This window comes from Ambystoma mexicanum, chromosome 1p, assembly GCF_040938575.1.
Source record: "Ambystoma mexicanum isolate Mex_15411 chromosome 1p, UKY_AmexF1_1, whole genome shotgun sequence".
Classification (NCBI taxonomy): domain Eukaryota; kingdom Metazoa; phylum Chordata; class Amphibia; order Caudata; family Ambystomatidae; genus Ambystoma; species Ambystoma mexicanum.
The window spans coordinates 739034518-739059753 of record NC_090921.1 but is presented as its reverse complement, the minus strand read 5'-3'; the positions used below and the strand labels follow the sequence as shown (position 1 = coordinate 739059753).

Below are 25236 nucleotides of genomic sequence, written 5' to 3'. Positions count from 1 at the left end.
GCCAATCACGGGGGTTGGGGGCCGGTTGGGAAGTGGGAGGAGGTGGGTAACAACACGGGAGGCTGGTCGGGAGGGGGAGAGGGAACAACGCTGCTCACGGGCAGCTGGGGCCAAATAGTTATGTAAAAGGGCCCAAAGCTGGTCCCAAGAGCTTCCACTCACCTGGCCTGCAATCATTACAAATGGCGAGGTAGCGAGGCGGCCGGTGGCTGGGCTGCACTCGGTCCCTGGGCACTAGCCAATCACGGGGGTTGGGGGCGGGTTGGGAGGCGGGAGGAGGTGGGAAAAAACACGGGAGGCTGGTCAGGAGGGGGAGAGGGAACAACGCTGCTCGCGGGCAGCTGGGGCCAAATAGTTATGTAAAAGGGCCCAAGAGCTTCCACTCACCTGGCCTGCAATCATTACAAATGGCGAGGTAGCGAGGTGGCCGGTGGCTGGGCTGCACTCGCTCCGTGGGCAGTAGCCAATCACAGGGGTTGGGGGCAGGTTGGGAGGCGGGAGGAGGTGGGAAACAACACGGGAGGCTGGTCGGGAGGGGGAGAGGGAACAACGCTGCTCGTGGGCAGCTGGGGCCAAATAGTTATGTAAAAGGGCCCAAAGCTGGTCCCAAGAGCTTCCAATCACCTGGCCTGCAATCATTACAAATGGCGAGGTAGTGAGGCGGCCGGTGGCTGGGCTGCACTCACTCCGTGGGCTGTAGCCAATCACGGGGGTTGGGGGCGGGTTGGGAGGCAGGAGGAGTTGGGAAACAACACGGGAGGCTGGTCGGGAGGGGGAGAGGGAACAACGCTGCTCACGGGCAGCTGGGGCCAAATAGTTATGTAAAAGGGCCCAAAGCTGGTCCCAAGAGCTTCCACTCACCTGGCCTGCAATCATTACAAATGGTGAGGTAGCGAGGCGGCCGGTGGCTGGGCTGCACTCGCTCCGTGGGCAGTAGCCAATCACGGGGGTTGGGAGGCGGTAGGAGGTGGGAAACAACACAGGAGGCTGGTCGGGAGGGGGAGAGGGAACAACGCTGCTTGCGGGCATCTGGGGCCAAATAGTTATGTAAAAGGGCCCAAAGCTGGTCCCAAGAGCTTCCACTCACCTGGCCTGCAATCATTACAAATGGCGAGGTAGCGAGGCGGCCGGTGGCTGGGCTGCACTCGCTCCGTGGGCACTAGCCAATCACGGGGGTTGGGGGCGGGTTGGGAGGAGGTGGGAAACAACACGGGAGGCTGGTCAGGAGGGGGAGAGGGAACAACGCTGCTCGTGGGCAGCTGGGGCCAAATAGTTATGTAAAAGGGCCCAAAGCTGGTCCCAAGAGCTTCCACTCACCTGGCCTGCAATCATTACAAATGGCGAGGTAGCGAGGCGGCCGGTGGGTGGGCTGCACTCGCTCCGTGGGCAGTAACCAATCACGGGGGTAGGGGGCGGGTTGGGAGGCGGGAGGAGGTGGGAAACAACACGGGAGGCTGGTCGGGAGGGGGAGAGGGAACAACGCTGCTCGTGGGCAGCTGGGGCCAAATAGTTATGTAAAAGGGCCCAAAGCTGGTCCCAAGAGCTTCCACTCACCTGGCCTGCGATCATTACAAATGGCAAGGTTGCGAGGCGGCCGGTGGCTGGGCTGCACTCGCTCCGTGGGCAGTAGCCAATCACGGGGGTTGAGGGCGGGTTGGGAGGTGGTAGGTAACAACACGGGAGGCTGGTCGGGAGGGGGAGAGGGAACAACGCTGCTCGCTGGCAGCTGGGGCCAAATAGTTATATAAAAGGGCCCAAAGCTGGTCCCAAGAGCTTCCACTCACCTGGCCTGCAATCATTACAAATGGCGAGGTAGTGAGGCGGCCGGTGGCTGGGCTGCACTCACTCCGTGGGCTGTAGCCAATCACGGGGGTTGGGGGCGGGTTGGGAGGCAGGAGGAGTTGGGAAACAACACGGGAGGCTGGTTGGGAGGGGGAGAGGGAACAATGCTGCTCACGGGCAGCTGGGGCCAAATAGTTATGTAAAAGGGCCCAAAGCTGGTCCCAAGAGCTTCCACTCACCTGGCATGCAATCATTACAAATGGTGAGGTAGCGAGGCGGCCGGTGGCTGGGCTGCACTCGCTCCGTGGGCAGTAGCCAATCACGGGGGTTGGGAGGCGGTAGGAGGTGGGAAACAACACAGGAGGCTGGTCGGGAGGGGGAGAGGGAACAACGCTGCTCGCGGGCAGCTGGGGCCAAATAGTTATGTAAAAGGGCCCAAAGCTGGTCCCAAGAGCTTCCACTCACCTGGCCTGCAATCATTACAAATGGCGAGGCGGCCGGTGGGTGGGCTGCACTCGCTCCGTGGGCAGTAGCCAATCACGGGGGTTGGGGGCAGGTTGGGAGGCAGGAGGAGGTGGGAAACAACACGGGAGGCTGGTCGGGAGGGGGAGAGGGAACAACGCTGCTCGCGGGCAGCTGGGGCCAAATAGTTATGTAAAAGGGCCCAAAGCTGGTCCCAAGAGCTTCCACTCACCTGGCCTGCAATCATTACAAATGGCGAGGTAGTGAGGCGGCCGGTGGCTGGGCTGCACTCACTCCGTGGGCAGTAGCCAATCACGGGGGTTGGGGGCGGGTTGGGAGGCAGGAGGAAGTGGGAAACAACACGGGAGGCTGGTCGGGAGGGGGAGAGGGAACAACGCTGCTCACGGGCAGCTGGGGCCAAATAGTTATGTAAAAGGGCCCAAAGCTGGTCCCAAGAGCTTCCACTCACCTGGCCTGCAATCATTACAAATGGCGAGGTAGCGAGGCGGCCGGTGGCTGGGCTGCACTCGCTCCGTGGGCACTAGCCAATCACGGGGGTTGGGGGCGGGTTGGGAGGCGGGAGGAGGTGGGAAAAAACACGGGAGGCTGGTCAGGAGGGGGAGAGGGAACAACGCTGCTCGCGGGCAGCTGGGGCCAAATAGTTATGTAAAAGGGCCCAAAGCTGGTCCCAAGAGCTTCCACTCACCTGGCCTGCAATCATTACAAATGGCGAGGTAGCGAGGCGGCCGGTGGCTGGGCTGCACTCGCTCCGTGGGCAGTAGCCAATCACGGGGGTTGGGAGGCGGTAGGAGGTGGGAAACAACACAGGAGGCTGGTCGGGAGGGGGAGAGGGAACAACGCTGCTTGCGGGCATCTGGGGCCAAATAGTTATGTAAAAGGGCCCAAAGCTGGTCCCAAGAGCTTCCACTCACCTGGCCTGCAATCATTACAAATGGCGAGGTAGCGAGGCGGCCGGTGGCTGGGCTGCACTCGCTCCGTGGGCAGTAGCCAATCACGGGGGTTGGGAGCGGGTTGGGAGGCGGGAGGAGGTGGGAAACAACACGGGAGGCTGGTCGGGAGGGGGAGAGGGAACAACGCTGCTCGCGGGCAGCTGGGGCCAAATAGTTATGTAAAAGGGCCCAAAGCTGGTCCCAAGAGCTTCCACTCACCTGGCCTGCAATCATTACAAATGGCGAGGTAGCGAGGCGGCCGGTGGCTGGGCTGCACTCGCTCCGTGGGCACTAGCCAATCACGGGGGTTGGGGGCAGGTTGGGAGGCAGGAGGAGGTGGGAAACAACACGGGAGGCTGGTCGGGAGGGGGAGAGGGAACAACGCTGCTCGCGGGCAGCTGGGGCCAAATAGTTATGTAAAAGGGCCCAAAGCTGGTCCCAAGAGCTTCCACTCACCTGGCCTGCAATCATTACAAATGGCAAGGAAGCGAGGCGGCCGGTGGCTGGGCTGCACTCGCTCCGTGGGCAGTAGCCAATCACGGGGGTTGGGGGCCGGTTGGGAAGTGGGAGGAGGTGGGTAACAACACGGGAGGCTGGTCGGGAGGGGGAGAGGGAACAACGCTGCTCACGGGCAGCTGGGGCCAAATAGTTATGTAAAAGGGCCCAAAGCTGGTCCCAAGAGCTTCCACTCACCTGGCCTGCAATCATTACAAATGGCGAGGTAGCGAGGCGGCCGGTGGCTGGGCTGCACTCGCTCCGTGGGCACTAGCCAATCACGGGGGTTGGGGGCGGGTTGGGAGGCGGGAGGAGGTGGGAAAAAACACGGGAGGCTGGTCAGGAGGGGGAGAGGGAACAACGCTGCTCGCGGGCAGCTGGGGCCAAATAGTTATGTAAAAGGGCCCAAAGCTGGTCCCAAGAGCTTCCACTCACCTGGCCTGCAATCATTACAAATGGCGAGGTAGTGAGGCGGCCGGTGGCTGGGCTGCACTCACTCCGTGGGCTGTAGCCAATCACGGGGGTTGGGGGCGGGTTGGGAGGCAGGAGGAGTTGGGAAACAACACGGGAGGCTGGTCTGGAGGGGGAGAGGGAACAACGCTGCTCACGGGCAGCTGGGGCCAAATAGTTATGTAAAAGGGCCCAAAGCTGGTCCCAAGAGCTTCCACTCACTTGGCCTGCAATCATTACAAATGGTGAGGTAGCGAGGCGGCCGGTGGCTGGGCTGCACTCGCTCCGTGGGCAGTAGCCAATCACGGGGGTTGGGAGGCGGTAGGAGGTGGGAAACAACACAGGAGGCTGGTCGGGAGGGGGAGAGGGAACAACGCTGCTTGCGGGCATCTGGGGCCAAATAGTTATGTAAAAGGGCCCAAAGCTGGTCCCAAGAGCTTCCACTCACCTGGCCTGCAATCATTACAAATGGCGAGGTAGCGAGGCGGCCGGTGGCTGGGCTGCACTCGCTCCGTGGGCACTAGCCAATCACGGGGGTTGGGGGCGGGTTGGGAGGCGGGAGGAGGTGGGAAACAACACGGGAGGCTGGTCAGGAGGGGGAGAGGGAACAACGCTGCTCGCGGGCAGCTGGGGCCAAATAGTTATGTAAAAGGGCCCAAAGCTGGTCCCAAGAGTTTCCACTCACCTAGCCTGCAATCATTACAAATGGCGAGGTAGCGAGGTGGAGGGTGGCTGGGCTGCACTCGCTCCGTGGGCAGTAGCCAATCACGGGGGTTGGGGGCGGGTTGGGAGGCGGGAGGAGGTGGGAAACAACACGGGAGGCTGGTCGGGAGGGGGAGAGGGAACAATGCTGCTCGTGGGCAGCTGGGGCCAAATAGTTATGTAAAAGGGCCCAAAGCTGGTCCCAAGAGCTTCCACTCACCTGGCCTGCAATCATTACAAATGGCGAGGTAGCGAGGCGGCCGGTGGGTGGGCTGCACTCGCTCCATGGGCAGTAACCAATCACGGGGGTAGAGGGTGGGTTGGGAGGCGGGAGGAGGTGGGAAACAACACGGGAGGCTGGTCGGGAGGGGGAGAGGGAACAACGCTGCTCGTGGGCAGGTGGGGCCAAATAGTTATGTAAAAGGGCCCAAAGCTGGTCCCAAGAGCTTCCACTCACCTGGCCTGCGATCATTACAAATGGCAAGGTTGCGAGGCGGCCGGTGGCTGGGCTGCACTCGCTCCGTGGGCAGTAGCCAATCACGGGGGTTGAGGGCGGGTTGGGAGGTGGTGGGTAACAACACGGGAGGCTGGTCGGGAGGGGGAGAGGGAACAACGCTGCTCGCTGGCAGCTGGGGCCAAATAGTTATGTAAAAGGGCCCAAAGCTGGTCCCAAGAGCTTCCACTCACCTGGCCTGCAATCATTACAAATGGCGAGGTAGTGAGGCGGCCGGTGGCTGGGCTGCACTCACTCCGTGGGCTGTAGCCAATCACGGGGGTTGGGGGCGGGTTGGGAGGCAGGAGGAGTTGGGAAACAACACGGGAGGCTGGTTGGGAGGGGGAGAGGGAACAACGCTGCTCACGGGCAGCTGGGGCCAAATAGTTATGTAAAAGGGCCCAAAGCTGGTCCCAAGAGCTTCCACTCACCTGGCATGCAATCATTACAAATGGTGAGGTAGCGAGGCGGCCGGTGGCTGGGCTGCACTCGCTCCGTGGGCAGTAGCCAATCACGGGGGTTGGGAGGCGGTAGGAGGTGGGAAACAACACAGGAGGCTGGTCGGGAGGGGGAGAGGGAACAACGCTGCTCGCGGGCAGCTGGGGCCAGATAGTTATGTAAAAGGGCCCAAAGCTGGTCCCAAGAGCTTCCACTCACCTGGCCTGCAATCATTACAAATGGCGAGGTAGCGAGGCGGCCGGTGGCTGGGCTGCACTCGCTCCGTGGGCAGTAGCCACTCACGGGGGTTGGGGGCGGGTTAGGAGGCGGGAGGAGGTGGGAAACAACACGGGAGGCTGGTCGGGAGGGGGAGAGGGAACAACGCTGCTCGCGGGCAGCTGGGCCCAAATAGTTATGTAAAAGGGCCCAAAGCTGGTCCCAAGAGCTTCCACTCACCTGGCCTGCAATCATTACAAATGGCGAGGTAGCGAGGCGGCCGGTGGGTGGGCTGCACTCGCTCCATGGGCAGTAACCAATCATGGGGGTTGGGGGTGGGTTGGGAGGCGGGAGGAGGTGGGAAACAACACGGGAGGCTGGTCGGGAGGGGGAGAGGGAACAACGCTGCTCGTGGGCAGCTGGGGCCAAATAGTTATGTAAAAGGGCCCAAAGCTGGTCCCAAGAGCTTCCACTCACCTGGCCTGCAATCATTACAAATGGCGAGATAGCGAGGTGGCCGGTGGCTGGGCTGCACTCGCTCCGTGGGCAGTAGCCAATCACGGGGGTTGGGGGCGGGTTGGGAGGCGGGAGGAGGTGGGAAACATTACGGGAGGCTGGTCGGGAGGGGGAGAGGGAACAACGCTGCTCGCGGGCAGCTGGGGCCAAATAGTTATGTAAAAGGGCCCAAAGCTGGTCCCAAGAGCTTCCACTCACCTGGCCTGCAATCATTACAAATGGCAAGGAAGCGAGGCGGCCGGTGGCTGGGCTGCACTCGCTCCGTGGGCAGTAGCCAATCACGGGGGTTGGGGGCGGGTTGGGAAGTGGGAGGAGATGGGTAACAACACGGGAGGCTGGTCAGGAGGGGGAAAGGGAACAACGCTGCTCGCGGGCAGCTGGGGCCAAATAGTTATGTAAAAGGGCCCAAAGCTGGTCCCAAGAGCTTCCACTCACCTGGCCTGCAATCATTACAAATGGCGAGGTAGTGAGGCGGCCGGTGGCTGGGCTGCACTCACTCCGTGGGCAGTAGCCAATCACGGGGGTTGGGGGCGGGTTGGGAGGCAGGAGGAGGTGGGAAACAACACGGGAGGCTGGTCGGGAGGGGGAGAGGGAACAACGCTGCTCACGGGCAGCTGGGGCCAAATAGTTATGTAAAAGGGCCCAAAGCTGGTCCCAAGAGCTTCCACTCATCTGGCCTGCAATCATTACAAATGGCGAGGTAGCGAGGTGGCCGGTGGCTGGGCTGCACTCGCTCCGTGGGCAGTAGCCAATCACGGGGGTTGGGAGCGGGTTGGGAGGCGGGAAACAACACGGGAGGCTGGTCGGGAGGGGGAGAGGGAACAACGCTGCTTGCGGGCAGCTGGGGCCAAATAGTTATGTAAAAGGGCCCAAAGCTGGTCCCAAGAGCTTCCACTCACCTGGCCTGCAATCATTACAAATGGCGAGGTAGCGAGGCGGCCGGTGGCTGGGCTGCACTCGCTCCGTGGGCACTAGCCAATCACGGGGGTTGGGGGTGGGTTGGGAGGCGGGAGGAGGTGGGAAACAACACGGGAGGCTGGTCAGGAGGGGGAGAGGGAACAACGCTGCTCGCGGGCAGCTGGGGCCAAATAGTTATGTAAAAGGGCCCAAAGCTGGTCCCAAGAGCTTCCACTCACCTGGCCTGCAATCATTACAAATGGCGAGGTAGCGAGGTGGCCGGTGGCTGGGCTGCACTCGCTCCGTGGGCAGTAGCCAATCACGGGGGTTGGGGGCGGGTTGGGAGGCGGGAGGAGGTGGGAAACAACACGGGAGGCTGGTCGGGAGGGGGAGAGGGAACAACGCTGCTTGCGGGCAGCTGGGGCCAAATAGTTATGTAAAAGGGCCAAAAGCTGGTCCCAAGAGCTTCCACTCACCTGGCCTGCAATCATTACAAATGGCGAGGTAGCGAGGCGGCCGGTGGCTGGGCTGCACTGGCTCCGTGGGCACTAGCCAATCACGGGGGTTGGGGGCGTGTTGGGAGGCGGGAGGAGGTGGGAAACAACACGGGAGGCTGGTCAGGAGGGGGAGAGGGAACAACGCTGCTCGCGGGCAGCTGGGGCCAAATAGTTATGTAAAAGGGCCCAAAGCTGGTCCCAAGAGCTTCCACTCATCTGGCCTGCAATCATTACAAATGGCGAGGTAGCGAGGTGGCCGGTGGCTGGGCTGCACTCGCTCCGTGGGCAGTAGACAATCACGGGGGTTGGGGGCGGGTTGGGAGGCGGTAGGAGGTGGGAAACAACACGGGAGGCTGGTCGGGAGGGGGAGAGGGAACAACGCTGCTCGCGGGCAGCTGGGGCCAAATAGTTATGTAAAAGGGCCCAAAGCTGGTCCCAAGAGCTTCCACTCACCTGGCCTGCAATCATTACAAATGGCGAGGTAGCCGGTGGCTGGGCTGCACTCGCTCCGTGGGCAGTAACCAATCACGGGGGTTGGGGGCGGGTTAGGAGGCGGGAGGAGGTGGGAAACAACACGGGAGGCTGGTCGGGAGGGGGAGAGGGAACAACGCTGCTCGCGGGCAGCTGGGCCCAAATAGTTATGTAAAAGGGCCCAAAGCTGGTCCCAAGAGCTTCCACTCACCTGGCCTGCAATCATTAAAAATGGCGAGGTAGCGAGGCGGCCGGTGGGTGGGCTGCACTCGCTCCGTGGGCAGTAACTAATCACGGGGGTTGGGGGTGGGTTGGGAGGCGGGAGGAGGTGGGAAACAACACGGGAGGTTGGTCGGGAGGGGGAGAGGGAACAACGCTGCTCGTGGGCAGGTGGGGCCAAATAGTTATGTAAAAGGGCCCAAAGCTGGTCCCAAGAGCTTCCACTCACCTGGCCTGCAATCATTACAAATGGCGAGGTAGCGAGGCGGCCGGTGGCTGGGCTGCACTCGCTCCATGGGCAGTAGCCAATCACGGGGGTTGGGAGCGGGTTGGGAGGCGGGAGGAGGTGGGAAACAACACGGGAGGCTGGTCGGGAGGGGGATAGGGAACAACGCTGCTTGCGGGCATCTGGGGCCAAATAGTTATGTAAAAGGGCCCAAAGCTGGTCCCAAGAGCTTCCACTCACCTGGCCTGCAATCATTACAAATGGCGAGGTAGCGAGGCGGCCGGTGGCTGGGCTGCACTCGCTCCGTGGGCACTAGCCAATCACGGGGGTTGGGGGCGGGTTGGGAGACGGGAGGAGGTGGGAAACAACACGGGAGGCTGGTCAGGAGGGGGAGAGGGAACAACGCTGCTCGCGGGCAGCTGGGGCCAAATAGTTATGTAAAAGGGCCCAAAGCTGGTCCCAAGAGCTTCCACTCACCTGGCCTGCAATCATTACAAATGGCAAGGAAGCGAGGCGGCCGGTGGCTGGGCTGCACTCGCTCAGTGGGCAGTAGCCAATCACGGGGGTTGGGGGCGGGTTGGGAAGTGGGAGGAGGTGGGTAACAACACGGGAGGCTGGTCAGGAGGGGGAGAGGGAACAACGCTGCTCGCGGGCAGCTGGGGCCAAATAGTTATGTAAAAGGGCCCAAAGCTGGTCCCAAGAGCTTCCACTCACCTGGCCTGCAATCATTACAAATGGCAAGGAAGCGAGGCGGCCGGTGGCTGGGCTGCACTCGCTCCGTGGGCACTAGCCAATCACGGGGGTTGGGGGCGGGTTGGGAGACGGGAGGAGGTGGGAAACAACACGGGAGGCTGGTCAGGAGGGGGAGAGGGAACAACGCTGCTCGCGGGCAGCTGGGGCCAAATAGTTATGTAAAAGGGCCCAAAGCTGGTCCCAAGAGCTTCCACTCACCTGGCCTGCAATCATTACAAATGGCAAGGAAGCGAGGCGGCCGGTGGCTGGGCTGCACTCGCTCAGTGGGCAGTAGCCAATCACGGGGGTTGGGGGCGGGTTGGGAAGTGGGAGGAGGTGGGTAACAACACGGGAGGCTGGTCAGGAGGGGGAGAGGGAACAACGCTGCTCGCGGGCAGCTGGGGCCAAATAGTTATGTAAAAGGGCCCAAAGCTGGTCCCAAGAGCTTCCACTCACCTGGCCTGCAATCATTACAAATGGCGAGGTAGTGAGGCGGCCGGTGGCTGGGCTGCACTCACTCCGTGGGCAGTAGCCAATCACGGGGGTTGGGGGCGGGTTGGGAGGCAGGAGGAAGTGGGAAACAACACGGGAGGCTGGTCGGGAGGGGGAGAGGGAACAACGCTGCTCACGGGCAGCTGGGGCCAAATAGTTATGTAAAAGGGCCCATAGCTGGTCCCAAGAGCTTCCACTCACCTGGCCTGCAATCATTACAAATGGCGAGGTAGCGAGGCGGCCGGTGGCTGGGCTGCACTCGCTCCGTGGGCACTAGCCAATCACGGGGTTGGGGGCGGGTTGGGAGGCGGGAGGAGGTGGGAAAAAACACGGGAGGCTGGTCAGGAGGGGGAGAGGGAACAACGCTGCTCGCGGGCAGCTGGGGCCAAATAGTTATGTAAAAGGGCCCAAAGCTGGTCCCAAGAGCTTCCACTCACCTGGCCTGCAATCATTACAAATGGCGAGGTAGCGAGGCGGCCGGTGGCTGGGCTGCACTCGCTCCGTGGGCAGTAGCCAATCACGGGGGTTGGGAGGCGGTAGGAGGTGGGAAACAACACAGGAGGCTGGTCGGGAGGGGGAGAGGGAACAACGCTGCTTGCGGGCATCTGGGGCCAAATAGTTATGTAAAAGGGCCCAAAGCTGGTCCCAAGAGCTTCCACTCACCTGGCCTGCAATCATTACAAATGGCGAGGTAGCGAGGCGGCCGGTGGCTGGGCTGCACTCGCTCCGTGGGCAGTAGCCAATCAAGGGGGTTGGGGGCGGGTTGGGAGGCGGGAGGAGGTGGGAAACAACACGGGAGGCTGGTCGGGAGGGGGAGAGGGAACAACGCTGCTCGCGGGCAGCTGGGGCCAAATAGTTATGTAAAAGGGCCCAAAGCTGGTCCCAAGAGCTTCCACTCACCTGGCCTGCAATCATTACAAATGGCGAGGTAGCGAGGCGGCCGGTGGCTGGGCTGCACTCGCTCCGTGGGCACTAGCCAATCACGGGGGTTGGGGGCAGGTTGGGAGGCAGGAGGAGGTGGGAAACAACACGGGAGGCTGGTCGGGAGGGGGAGAGGGAACAACGCTGCTCGCGGGCAGCTGGGGCCAAATAGTTATGTAAAAGGGCCCAAAGCTGGTCCCAAGAGCTTCCACTCACCTGGCCTGCAATCATTACAAATGGCAAGGAAGCGAGGCGGCCGGTGGCTGGGCTGCACTCGCTCCGTGGGCAGTAGCCAATCACGGGGATTGGGGGCCGGTTGGGAAGTGGGAGGAGGTGGGTAACAACACGGGAGGCTGGTCGGGAGGGGGAGAGGGAACAACGCTGCTCACGGGCAGCTGGGGCCAAATAGTTATGTAAAAGGGCCCAAAGCTGGTCCCAAGAGCTTCCACTCACCTGGCCTGCAATCATTACAAATGGCGAGGTAGCGAGGCGGCCGGTGGCTGGGCTGCACTCGCTCCGTGGGCACTAGCCAATCACGGGGGTTGGGGGCGGGTTGGGAGGCGGGAGGAGGTGGGAAAAAACACGGGAGGCTGGTCAGGAGGGGGAGAGGGAACAACGCTGCTCGCGGGCAGCTGGGGCCAAATAGTTATGTAAAAGGGCCCAAAGCTGGTCCCAAGAGCTTCCACTCACCTGGCCTGCAATCATTACAAATGGCGAGGTAGCGAGGTGGCCGGTGGCTGGGCTGCACTCGCTCCGTGGGCAGTAGCCAATCACAGGGGTTGGGGGCGGGTTGGGAGGCGGGAGGAGGTGGGAAACAACACGGGAGGCTGGTCGGGAGGGGGAGGGGGAACAACGCTGCTCGTGGGCAGCTGGGGCCAAATAGTTATGTAAAAGGGCCCAAAGCTGGTCCCAAGAGCTTCCACTCACCTGGCCTGCAATCATTACAAATGGCGAGGTAGTGAGGCGGCCGGTGGCTGGGCTGCACTCACTCCGTGGGCTGTAGCCAATCACGGGGGTTGGGGGCGGGTTGGGAGGCAGGAGGAGTTGGGAAACAACACGGGAGGCTGGTCGGGAGGGGGAGAGGGAACAACGCTGCTCACGGGCAGCTGGGGCCAAATAGTTATGGAAAAGGGCCCAAAGCTGGTCCCAAGAGCTTCCACTCACCTGGCCTGCAATCATTACAAATGGTGAGGTAGCGAGGCGGCCGGTGGCTGGGCTGCACTCGCTCCATGGGCAGTAGCCAATCACGGGGGTTGGGAGGCGGTAGGAGGTGGGAAACAACACAGGAGGCTGGTCGGGAGGGGGAGAGGGAACAACGCTGCTTGCGGGCATCTGGGGCCAAATAGTTATGTAAAAGGGCCCAAAGCTGGTCCCAAGAGCTTCCACTCACCTGGCCTGCCATCATTACAAATGGCGAGGTAGCGAGGCGGCCGGTGGCTGGGCTGCACTCGCTCCGTGGGCACTAGCCAATCACGGGGGTTGGGGGCGGGTTGGGAGGAGGTGGGAAACAACACGGGAGGCTGGTCAGGAGGGGGAGAGGGAACAACGCTGCTCGCGGGCAGCTGGGGCCAAATAGTTATGTAAAAGGGCCCAAAGCTGGTCCCAAGAGCTTCCACTCACCTAGCCTGCAATCATTACAAATGGCGAGGTAGCGAGGTGGCCAGTGGCTGGGCTGCACTCGCTCCGTGGGCAGTAGCCAATCACGGGGGTTGGGGGCGGGTTGGGAGGCGGGAGGAGGTGGGAAACAACACGGGAGGCTGGTCGGGAGGGGGAGAGGGAACAACGCTGCTCGTGGGCAGCTGGGGCCAAATAGTTATGTAAAAGGGCCCAAAGCTGGTCCCAAGAGCTTCCACTCACCTGGCCTGCAATCATTACAAATGGCGAGGTAGCGAGGCGGCCGGTGGGTGGGCTGCACTCGCTCCATGGGCAGTAACCAATCACGGGGGTAGGGGGTGGGTTGGGAGGCGGGAGGAGGTGGGAAACAACACGGGAGGCTGGTCGGGAGGGGGAGAGGGAACAACGCTGCTCGTGGGCAGGTGGGGCCAAATAGTTATGTAAAAGGGCCCAAAGCTGGTCCCAAGAGCTTCCACTCACCTGGCCTGCAATCATTACAAATGGCGAGGTAGCGAGGCGGCCGGTGGGTGGGCTGCACTCGCTCCGTGGGCAGTAACCAATCACGGGGGTAGGGGGCGGGTTGGGAGGTGGTGGGTAACAACACGGGAGGCTGGTCGGGAGGGGGAGAGGGAACAACGCTGATACAATTACATTCTTACAAGTCCTTTGGCCTCATTACGAGTTTGGAGGCAGCCATGCTTAATAAGGGGTTGGCTGCCTCCAAACTCGGGTCTGGGTCCGGTTTCCCTGAATGGGGAAATACCGGGCCATTCTGACCTTGGAGGGCCCGGTATTTCCCCATCCAGGGAACCCGGACCCGGTACATCCCCATTCCCATTCGAGCTCCCATAGGGCTCAATGAGAATGGGGAGCATGCTAACAACTGGCCCATTAATAACGGGCCTGTTGTTAGCATGCTGGGCCGCTCGCGGGACCCGCAAAGGATGTCTGGTAAAACCAGGCATCCAGAGCGGGTCCCGCGAGCGGACCTCGTAATGAGGCGTTATGGGGTTAATGGTGCCAGCAGCTCTACCGGCGACATTAACCTCATACCGCCAGGGTCCTAATGAGGCCACGTGAAACAATTCAGAATGTGAAATAACTATCATAATCAGCCTGGTGACATTTCCGATAGTGCAAGTGCAAGAAACAATTAAGGAGGAGAGGGGAAGGGTAAAATGAGACAAAACAAGCAGTAACATTACTATGCCGGACGACAATTGATGTAGTGCATGAGTATAACAAGAGGAGGGAGAGGGAGGGGGAGTGGAGTGAGGAGGAAGGAGAGGAACTAAACAAATGACTATCCTACTAGGTCAGACGACGGTTCAGAATAGAGCTGGGGGGAGTGGGAGGAGAAGACAAAGAGGGAGGGGGAGACAGACAAGCTGCTATCAAAGGTCATGGGACAAATGATAAGAGTAAGTGCTAATGGACATAAAAAGGGAGGGGGGAGGAAAGGTAAGGAGGCTGCGAAAGACAGGCAGCTATGATTACTATGCCTGACGGCAAATGAGGCAGTGACAGACTTTAACAGGAAGAGGGGAGGGGTGAGGGAGTCCGAGGGAAGGTGGCTGTGAAAGTAAGGCGGCTACGATTACTATACCTGACAGCAATTGAGGTAGTGCCAGACTTTAACAGGATGAGGGGAAGGGTGGGTTAGGAAAGGGAAGGTGGCTGTGAAAGACAGGCGGCTACGATTACTATGCCTGATGGCAATTGAGGTTGTGCTAGACTTTAACAGGAAGGGGGAGGGGTGGGGGAAGGAGAGGGAAGGTGGCTGCGAAAGACAGGCAGCTACAATTACTATCTGACAAAAAATAGCCCACATGAAGACTTGAACCGGCGGTTGAATTGCAGAGAGACTTTTTGGATCGACAAACTTGGCAGTTTGGTTCCCAATGAAATTAATGAAGAGATTAACTATCACTATTTTTTATGATCTCTTAATTTCTTTGCTTCTGTGTATATGTTACTAGCTGTCAGTACTATATGCTGTTGTATATCCCGTGTGATGCATCAATATGGACCTAAGGCCACCCTGCTGTACTTCCTGGACATTTGTCTATGACCCAAGGTGACGTCTGGCGACAACACCATGTTTCAGTAGGAGTGGGTAATATCTTTATAAATAATTGAAGTGCCATAAATTTAATTGCTAGAACCCTCCTAGCACTCTTACCTATTGTCCCATGTCTCTGCTTGCGCCCCAGGTGCCGTCCCTTGTCGACACCCCCCAGTTAGGGACACAAGCATATAAATATGTGACATTATCATTACCATATGTTTGTATTGTTAGCTTACTTCTGCATTGTTAGCTTTCTTCTGTATTTCCTGAACTTGAATCCTGGTGCCATCCAGCATTTTGTGTGTAAACATGACTCTTTTCTGATTTTTGTTATATTGTTTACATCGGAGTATTTCTTCTGTTTCTAGTATTTCTAACTTGTTTTTTGCATTCCATAATTGCTCATTAATACACATTAAGGCAGTCAATTGGTTTAAATCTCTGAGATCGAGCTCAGAGACTCGTATGCAGCCTTATACTTATGACCACGGACCCCTCCGGGTCGCGGTCACGTGGTATATAGAAAGAAGCGTTGCCTCTGCAACGCTCCGATGCGTAGACCGCAGTTACACGCCAGCGAGCAACGAGGAGTACTCCTATTCCTCGCTGCTCTCACGGTAAGCAAACTACACGCTGCCACTTTGTTTTTACACACGGATCTCACCCGTTTGTTATTCTGAATGCTTGTTTTACATTGCAGCCTATCTACTGAAGGCTGTACAACAGCGCTGATTTATATCAGGCAGCTTCTGTCCACCACATTGTTCCCGTGGACCACGCCACTTCCCATGCATGTAATCTACCATTGTCAGGTAAAATGCACACCGCATTCGTTATCTTTAAACTCATAGCGAACAGATCCTTATTGGTTTTTTTTCTTTTCTTTTTCTATTTCAATCCATCACCCAATCTCGACTACTTCTGCTACTACAATGGATTGGTATGTCCCTTATATTTTGATATTGATGGGACTGTGTACTACGATGTACTATTTTCTTTTTTTTCTTTATGTTATAAATGTGCACACGTTATTTACAGACTTGCCCTGATGAAGGAAATGTAATTCCGAAATGCATTGGCAATTTTTGGTCTGATGTAAAATGCAAGTGGCGTTTTCTTCCTCGCTAAGAAAGTATTAGTGACTTCTCATGTTATGAGACTCATTTTTCTTTGAGGAAACTGTTTGTTGATAAAAAGGATTTTGGAAAAACAACTGAACTTCAATGGTTGTTATTATTATTATTTTTTTTAACATAAAACCATTACATGCCTTGGATTCAATCAATTTTTTGGAAAGTTTAAACTACTTATATACCCTGATTGGGTTTTTTAGAGAGCGGCTGTGTGACCCTGTATCCCACTTGGTCTTCTGCTTCACGAGCTACAATTACTATGCCTGACGGCAATTGAGGTAGTGCCAGAATTTAACAGGAGGGGGAAAGGGTGGCGAGGAGGGGAAGGAGGGTATAGGGTAGCTAAGAATACCCATTCTTAGTATGGGGTAGTCTGTCCCTATCCTAGGAAGGGTCCAAAAGCTGCAGCCTTATTTCTCTAAATTCATGTGACACAGTTAGGGAACTGATCCTGTCAAGAAGGGATGGGGACCCCTCTCAACCTGGTGAGGGAGGCCTACCAGGGTTTTTACCTGAGCCAACCCTGCCCCAGAGGTGGGGTGTGGGAGTTGGGATGGCACCAGTCTCTGTCCCTTCTACCTGTGCCTGCATGACTGAAATAAGCATCACCTTTTCTAGTTCCATACCTGTATTGCACAATGCCGGCCAGTTCCTTTACTCAACTCGGAAAGAGGGAGCCTGCAAAACTGCGAAGCAATCTAAACATCAAACTGGCAATTCTAGCACCTTACATGTCACTGACTGTGATTTTTATCTTACGTTCAACATGCCCGCAATGCGGTCGGCACATCATGCTGATACCCCATATACTCAGTGTGACACAAACTGCAGCGCTATACATACCTTCATCCCTATATTAAACTGGCACTGAAGATGCTAATGTTCAGCCATGATATGAACGGGGACATTGATTCTATTCAGAACGTGCCGCCATTCCCAAATGCACACTACAGATGCACACTACAAACTCCTGACAGAACAAGGAAGAAAGGAGGGACTTGGGGTCATTTCGGCAGAGCACTCCGGCATATTGTTGGGAGGGGCTTGTTTATCTTGAGGTAGGCTCAGGGGAAGAGGCTTGCTCAAATGCATAGCCTGCAACTCACCCGCTTTTGGTGGGTGTCATCCGCCTTGCAAGCATCAGACTCACCCGCCAAGCCCCGTAAACGCCCATTCACTTCTATGGGCTCTCACCCGCCAAGAAGAAAATCTGGGGTTTTCACCACCTTGGCGACACAGATACTTGGTAGCTATGTCAAATTGGAGGAGACTGCTGGGAATGTGTTCATTGCAGGGAGCTGCCACACAGAGAAAGGAGGGGCTTTATAGCAAGCTAAAGAAGGATAAAAGCACATGGTTTTCAACAAAAAAAAAATATGATTGATACAATTATTGTAAAACACCAACACGTTGGTTTAAATGGTGGAAGGACACAAACACTGAGATTTTTTGATGCAGCAAATTCATTCCTGAGCTTTACCAGTTACCATGCCAACCAGATATCCTGCTTCTAAACATCCCTGCTTCTCTCCTTTTGTAATGGCCTTGGCGCGCAGCAGGCCTGCGATGTCGCAGGAATAAAAGGGCCGACACAGAGCTCTTGGTAAACGTCTGCTTTAATCCCCTCTCCATACATGAACTCCCCGATCCCGCCCCCCGTGCGTCACTTCCCTTTCCTTCCCTCAGCCCGCCCCCCATCGTCCTGGAGACGTCAACGTGACACCTTTGTCTTAGCAATGCTTTCGTACATATGTGGCGCAAGTGCCACCAAATGCGCCAAAACCAAAACGAACGCTGCCCCGAAAGCAAAAACACGCAATACTTGCTCTGCTGCAAACTAAAGAACATGAATTAATCCAGAGAAATGTCAGCCCAGCAAGACATGAGTGACGTGGATTGGCTCCAACTGACAGCGGCTTGAGAAGGAACCAGGCAGAGGGACAAACAGAAAACAGTCATTGTAATCCAATTGCAAATCAGAGTGAAGATTACAATCCTCCTTAAATAGTGCCCATACTTCACCTACTAGTAAAAGTAGCTGCCACCAAAAAGGACCACCAATCCCGATGGAACTAGTGAGCATGCTCAGAGGAAACGTCAGTGAAGTAGCAAATTCGTGCGGCCAATTGCATCCACATGATAGCACTTAGGCACCAGGTAAGGCATATAGCAAGGTAACAAATGCTCCTGCTCCCCAGTACATACACAAGCCTGCTGGCTCCTTCCAACAAAGCACTGGCAGCCCCAAACCCCGGGGAGGATTTCCCAGGCAAAGCAAGGTGGGCTGGCACAGAATACGAGGCACTCAGGCGGGCACTCAGTCTGGCACAGACTACGAGGCACTCAGGCATACACTCAGTCAGGGCAGGCAGAAATGTGTTCACAGCTTCCGCTCCTCTTGTGTTTGTACATGGATAAAGAGTGTGGGGATGTTCGGAGCCATCTGTGTATGCCAACCTCTATGTGTCCTGGGCATCTCTGTGAGCCCCCAGAAGACTGACTGTTTTGATTTGATTTGATTTTGGATTTCTAACGTGCATTTCCTTAGGTGGAACCAAGCGGCAAGCCGCATCTAGGCGCAGATTGAAAATTACGTTACAGTCAGTCATATTGATAGCTACTTGTGACGAGTTGTTTTCCCTTCTGACCCGCTGCCAAATTGTGAAGTACATTGTGACGGTCTGAAGTCTGAGGAGGGGGCCGTGAGTGCTGAAGGAGCCGGGGAAAGCATGGAACCCACGTGGTGGGGTGCCGACTTAGGCACGGACAAAACCCTTTCGATCCTGAGCCCTGACAAGGGCAACTTGCATGCTCCCCAGCAGGAAATGGTGCCGGCAACGGGCGCTCGCTCACACGAAGAGGAGGGGGGCACTCGTGCTGCCAGAAACAGGAACGCAGCTACGACCCAGACACGGGCGAACAATGAAGGAGGCGGCCAGCACCTGCTCTGTGCTCGGAGGGGAGGGGAAAGTCCGGGTGCTGTTCGGACGGCACGCTGCAGCAAGGCAACGGCTCGGGGAAGGGCAGAGAAACCGTATGAAATTCCTCACGAACGGAGTTTGACAATAAAGGCTGACACTCCCCACAACAAGGGAAAAGTTATGAACATAGGTGACTTCCATACCAGTGAGAACTATGGAAACACAAACCCCGGTACTCCCCACAGTCCTCACCTAGCGGCACATGGGTGGAGTGCATCATGGCGACTGGCATCAAAGAAGGAAGGGGGCGGGCTTGGGGGGGGGTTATCAAGCCTTAACTGGGTGAAGAGCACTGATTGGCCCAGAGTTGACAAGCCCCTATATAAGCTAGATAGAGAAGAAGGACTGACAGTGAATTCTCCTTTCTTTTGCAGAACTGTATTGGAAGCGAAGAGACAGGAGCCTCTTACCGTTGGGCTTGCGAGGATTAAACCCAGGTTTATACCATATCCTCCAAGGAAGCCTCCAAGGACTTTAAAACTGGCACTAACAAAGGAGAAGTTGGAAGCCTGACTGGGAAGATTTATTGATTTATTTTCTTCTCATTACTTGCTTTATTTTTTTTCTGAAAAAGTCAATAAAGACTATACTTTTGGTTACTTCAAACTACCTTGTCGGAGTGGTCCTTCACATACATATTGTTAGGAAAGATTTCATATTTGAATGTAATTTTCCCTCCATGTGGCAACCCTCAAACATTTTGCTGCAGTTTTACACCCTGATCTAAACTTTGCCCGAGAAGCGAAGCCCCCTGCCGCACTCCTCTGGGCTTTCGCTCAATACCCATTGGGGAAACAGACATGCCCTTAAGAAAGTCAGTACTGTGAGACTTTGTTTCCCTTAGTCCTTTCCGCAGCTTTTGTGCAACATGTAACAAGAGTGCAATGTAACTTACTTTAACACACTCTTTTCCAAAGGCCCTAGAAACTCTCGCTGGACTTATTATGAACTGTGCAGGTGTGTCACGGACAGGACTGGTGGCAGCTATCGTTTATCTTATGTTTTGAACCCTTTTTTGCCATGTTATCCGCGCTTACCAGGTTTGGCACGAATAGGTGGCCTGGCTCCAAAATGGCCATGCCACGCGGTTCTTTGTCCTGTCCTTTGGCCATCTTGCCCCTTCACCTTCCCCAGGTCGAGCCGACCCGGGTCAGTCCTTATTTGGTCACGCACTTTTACGCGAAAACCAAAGCATTCGCGGGCTTCTGCATGCCTTGTCTGTGTGCCTCCAGGACGTGGGTTGGGATGTCTGTTCCCAATACACATCCTGGGTGCCAGAGAGTCTGGAGTGTCCTGAATGCCTGGGACCACCATGGTCTGTGATTGGTCCACGTATGGAGTGAGTGTTTGTGAGCAGTTCTCCCATTGGGTCCTCTCCATTTTGGCGCGAAGGGAACTTTGGATAAGAGGAGGCCGAAAACACCACTACCATGTCGATCTCCTGAGTTCACACCGAACAAGGGAGGAGGAGCCAAGTATCCTGCAACAAGAAGCCGAGTTGAGGAACCGCTAGTGACCCGCTGGAAGGTTTGGCCCGCTGAGCCCGCTGTCGTCCTGCGAGACCCTTCTGCATCTGATCGTCCTAGAAGGTCTGCGAAGGGGCTTCAACCCCTTGGAATAGTGGGACCAACTATTCTTGGCACCTTCATCAAGCCCTGCAAGTAAGCCTCTTCAGAAGTGTCCCTGGGCCAACCAGTGGGCTGACCAGCTTACACAGGACGTTTGCTCTGTCACCGCTGCAGTTTCGGGGAAGCCCTCAAAACTTGGCCAGCTGCTAGCTCTGTGTCCACGGCACCCTCATACCGAATTTCGTACACTTGGCATTCCCAGGTCTGAAGTGAGACGAGTGCGCCCGGACCAGAGTAAACGCAGTTGCTGTGTTGCCCTGCTGTGGTAATGACCTGTGCACGTTTGCTGCATTTGTGACCCCCTCGACCCTGAATCCTGCTACCGTGGAATCTACACGGTGTCGGGACGTCCCGATTGTCGCATCCGAACCTGCCAGCAACGTGAACTGAACTGGCGAAGTCTGGGTCTGCCTGCGTCGAGGACCGGTGAGTAGTCCATACCCCAACCAGTGGTTTACTTTAGTATTATTGTGATTCTTTGCTATGGTCGATGCTATAAAGGCCTTGTAATAAATGTGTCTATATTTTTAATATAACACCTGTCTGGAGTAATTTGTTAGTGTCCTTGCTTTGTGTGCTCATTGAGGTCTTTCAGTCATCCTCACCCCTCTTGAGACTTAGTCTTGACCGCCACCATCGCTACCCTGATTGGTCTGGCTTGTCCAGAGGTTACCCTGCTCCAAGAAACTAGGCTGGCCTTCTGAGCCTCTGCCCCTCCAGGTCAGAGTTCAGAAATCCATCTTAACACATATGAACAGTTGTTTTTTGTCAAATAAAAGGTTGAGGTGTTCAGTGGCACCCAAAATATTCTTTTGAGAGGAGATCTCGCATTTATGTGAGGAAGTTGTCGCATTGGAGGACACAGATACAAGATTTGTATTGGCTAATAGATGCTCTCTCGGTTGGTGTTCATGATGGTATCTTCTTGTAAGAGAATTGGGAATCACATTGGAGGTTTCAGTGATATATGTACATAGAAGGGAACTATGGGCCATCCGTGATTCATTTACCTGGCCTTTTCTCTCTGTTTCTACTTCATAGAAGATATCTCCCTACAGCCCTTCCTTCTACACTGCCTCATACCACCCTTCATTCATTCTCTTACACCTCTTTATTCCATCCCACCTCTTTACTGCAGGGTGGGGGAGAGAAGTTCAGTATTTGTGAATAGCGAACCCATTTGTGATTTCTGTGTTTCACCCCATCGTGAAATATGTTCATAAAATCTGGGCTATCCCGATAGAAGTTATATGGAGCAAAAAACGATAACCTCGCCTGACCACACTATGGTTTCTACATGCCATCCTTTGAAGTACTTGCACATTTCGATCATCCATTCTGATTTCAACTGAGTCCTCAGCAGGAGCTGTCTCCTAAAGTTTGGGGAGTGGGTAGGGCCAATAGGCCCTGATCCACCCTACAGCTCCTTCCAAGTCCTGAGTACCTCTAGGCCAAACTTTGTTTCTTTGCCCCGGCATTTTGAGCTCCAGGAGTGTGGGAACTCAAAAGGTTAAGGAGACTAAGAAAGCTATGAAGAAGTTTACTGACTCCTCTCCGTTTTAGTCGGTGGGTAATGATAACGTGTCTGTGCATTCTATAGCTACTCATTTTTGACTTATGTTAAGCTTTTGCCTCGCTTTGATGTTCTGGTTTTTGTGAGCAACAATAATTCTTTTGTTCTGCATCTAGGTTTGCCTAAAACCTGGAAAATGTGTCGAGTTTTTTACATTTCTTAGGTAGAGCCTGTGGGTCAGTGTTTTGACCATTGCATTCTTCTCCTGCACCTCCAGCTCCTGTGTTGCTGAAGGAAAATTAGGAAATTGATGTCGAGGGATCAGTGATGTTCGATTTCTCGTGGGCAGTTACAGTAGGTCCACTAGAATGGCTGCCCTGTCAGCGATAGATCCTGGGAACCTGCTTCCTTTGTTCATTCCACATTGTTGGTGTATAGGTTTAATTGGCAATTTCCTGACCATTCTTTAGCTGTGGCATGGGAATACTGTTATGTATTGTGATCATCATGACTAATCCTGGCATTAGCATGTTCGCATGCGGAAGAACAATCTGGTCTAGATGTAAAAATATCTTCTGGAAAAGAATTCTGCAGCTTCCACAAGGCTTTCCAACAGCAGGCATACTATACGAACTGAGTTTATCATCAATGATCGCAAGAATAATGTGGAATACAGTTTCTCTCTATAGTAAGACCATTGGTACTGACGAAATACCACAATTTATGCTGTTACTGGAACAGGGGAACCCAGAACAGGACTCATTACTTCAGAGATGGCGACTAAAATGAAAAGAGATTCTCAAACAACTGAATACTGAGGAACGCTTGTCAAAAATCCCAATGCTGTAAAAAAAAAAAAAGACTATTCCAACAAGATTGGATAGACACATCAGAAAGTTCAGAGCATAGATGTATGGCAAATAGGCCAACGGAAGTAAAAGCTTTAAACTGCCTACCAAAATACATGGAAAAATTCCCTTGCAAGCGATTAAGAATCATCTTCTTGAAATTTAGATTGAACCTCTTTCCGACGAAAGAAATTAAAAAACTAAGACAAGAAGTCGGGCTAAAGGACCAACGCTGCAGATTCTGGAAGAAACCCTGAAACATCTAGTACTAAATTGCATCGAATTGAGAGATCTAAGAACAAATTATTTAAGTAAAGAGCTAGAAAAATCGGCGACATGCAGCAGCAACGAGTGGTGGACAAAAATGCACAGTAGTGATTGCAAAAATTTAACAATAGCATTGTCTCTTTACTTAGAACAACTTAGTAAGAGATTATTGGATGAAAAGTAATCAAGTTGGGTAGAAACATGAGCGATGCTTCCACACTCCATACTCCTTTATCACTCTTAAATGGTGAGGTTACGATGATAGTGATGACAGAACAGTCAATCGAAAATAAGAGAATGTGATAAGTAATGTTAAATGATTTTATGGAAGGGAGTTTCTTCTTCCTTTCTTTTTAAAAAAAGTTTGAAACTAATTGAAAAAAAAAATCCTGGCGTTAGAGGTAGCTACCATTGGTCTGTGCTCAGTTCGAGATTGTGGCTGTCAGGTTTTAAGGTTTTGAGTTGCAGTCTGCAGCATCTGAGGCAGTTTGATGCATCTTCATGTGCCACTCGCCTTTGCCATCTGAAGTGGCGTGTTCGCTGAGGCTGACACCTAGTGCATGGTAGCAGTATGGTCAGTGTTTTTAATGACTCATACCAAGATCCCTGCTGTGGATTTACCATTGTTTGATAGGACAGAATTGTGGAAACCACTAGTATCACAGTGGTGGCTGGTATAAAAGTAACAAAATACCTATTGCTATCCACCACTGGAAATATTCAGTTTAGATAAAAAGGAAATAATTAGCGTATAAGGGTGGGTATCAGTGATATCCCACTTGGTGATAATCCCAAGATGACACTGACCTTTGTACAGAATGTGTGTAAGGAGGGGTAACAGGGAATGGCTCGTACATTTAAAAACAATTACAATTCAAAGCCTGGTGTGTAAATCAAAATGATATTTGACCATATGTTTATTATATAATTATTTTTTGCACAGGAGCTACCTAGGGTTGGTGGTATTCCACATTTTTGCAGAATGTTTTTTTGCCACTTTATTTTATCCCCATATGGTATGTTTTATACAGTATGGTATATATAGAAAGGGGGTGTAGTTAGGGATATAAGTGATGAGCACGTGGGTCTCCCCACGCTTTTTGAGGTTAAAAAAACTGTAAAATGGGGTGTAATGGGGGAGATTCTGCAATGATACATTCAGCCCAAAAAAAAGGGAAATGCTCATAGATCCAGCTAGATCGCTATTTGTTTGCCTTTCTTAGGGTATTCTTCCCTTGACCAGTAACCAACAGGCTGGTACTCTACTATGTTGTACTACAGGAACTTGGAACCTGCTTTACCTTGTATTTAAGTGTCACCATCTGGAATGAGACGGGGTCAATGTGATTAATGTGGAATCAGAGAGGGGAGGGGAGAGGACTCAGGAGGAAGCTCAGCGAAGGCCAAAATCTATGGTTCCCTCTCAAGGTCTGCCTGCTGTCTACATCCAATGACCTGCCTGCTCGAAAGACTTTGTGGTAACCCCAAGGTAAGCCTTGGGGTACGGGGCCTGTGAATCCCAGGGTATTGTCACTGCATCCATGGGAGGAGCCCCTTACCATGAGACCAGGGAGGTGAGGACGCTACCACCCTGGGGGTGGTACTCAGCGGGAGGATCTCAGGGATAGGGAAACCCCCTATGGAACCAGTGATGACTATTAGGGGAGAATGCAGTATTTCCACCCTCCACCCCTACATCCCTTATACTCCTACTTTACACCCACCTTTTTCACTTCACAATACCTCCATGTATTGCTGTAAAGAAAAGGATCCCATCCTCGTAAGACATATTGAGACGAGGAAGAGTAGGAATTTACTAGATGGAGTACATCAAGAAACTGAGACAAAGAAGAACTCACCTAACCCAGTGGAGACTAATCCTGACAACACTGGGACGAAAACGATCTGTAGAGAAATAAGGAGCCAAGGTACGTACTCCATTCAATGTGGACACTTTAAACATATAAAAAGGAAAGAAGGACTGCAAAATACGCCCGATCCTTCCCAGAGGGCCATGAGAGCCAGCACGGCCCAGGAGAGAAGAAAGCAGACTGGGATGCCGAGAAGGGACCAGGAATCTACTGGGCCGGTCTGGAGTGGGAGAACCACTCGACAGTCCCACCAAGAGAAGCTTCAGGCATTCCTTACAGCCGGACAGCGGGAGAAGGGAGAACCACACCACCCGAGGGAAGTGTACCACTTCAGAGCTGCCGCAGCCCGCAGAG

At 54.5% G+C, this 25236-nt stretch overlaps 2 long non-coding RNA genes across 3 annotated transcripts in view; one reads left to right on the top strand and one right to left on the bottom strand.

Moving 5' to 3' along the window:
* Positions 1–19014, bottom strand: part of LOC138580035 (uncharacterized) — a 109332-nt gene extending 90318 nt beyond the window's left edge. Inside the window, exon 1 of one of the 2 annotated variants that reach the window (XR_011304165.1) lies at positions 18948–19014. This is a non-coding gene — a long non-coding RNA (uncharacterized lncRNA). Of the gene's footprint in view, positions 1–17261; positions 17397–18947 lie in introns of those variants that run through there. The other variant, XR_011304166.1, reaches the window with a different exon arrangement.
* LOC138580038 (uncharacterized) lies at positions 17798–19361 on the top strand. The gene is made up of 2 exons (XR_011304167.1): positions 17798–17931; positions 19130–19361. It is a non-coding gene; the product is annotated as an uncharacterized lncRNA (long non-coding RNA).
* The last annotated feature ends 5875 nt before the right edge of the window (positions 19362–25236 follow it).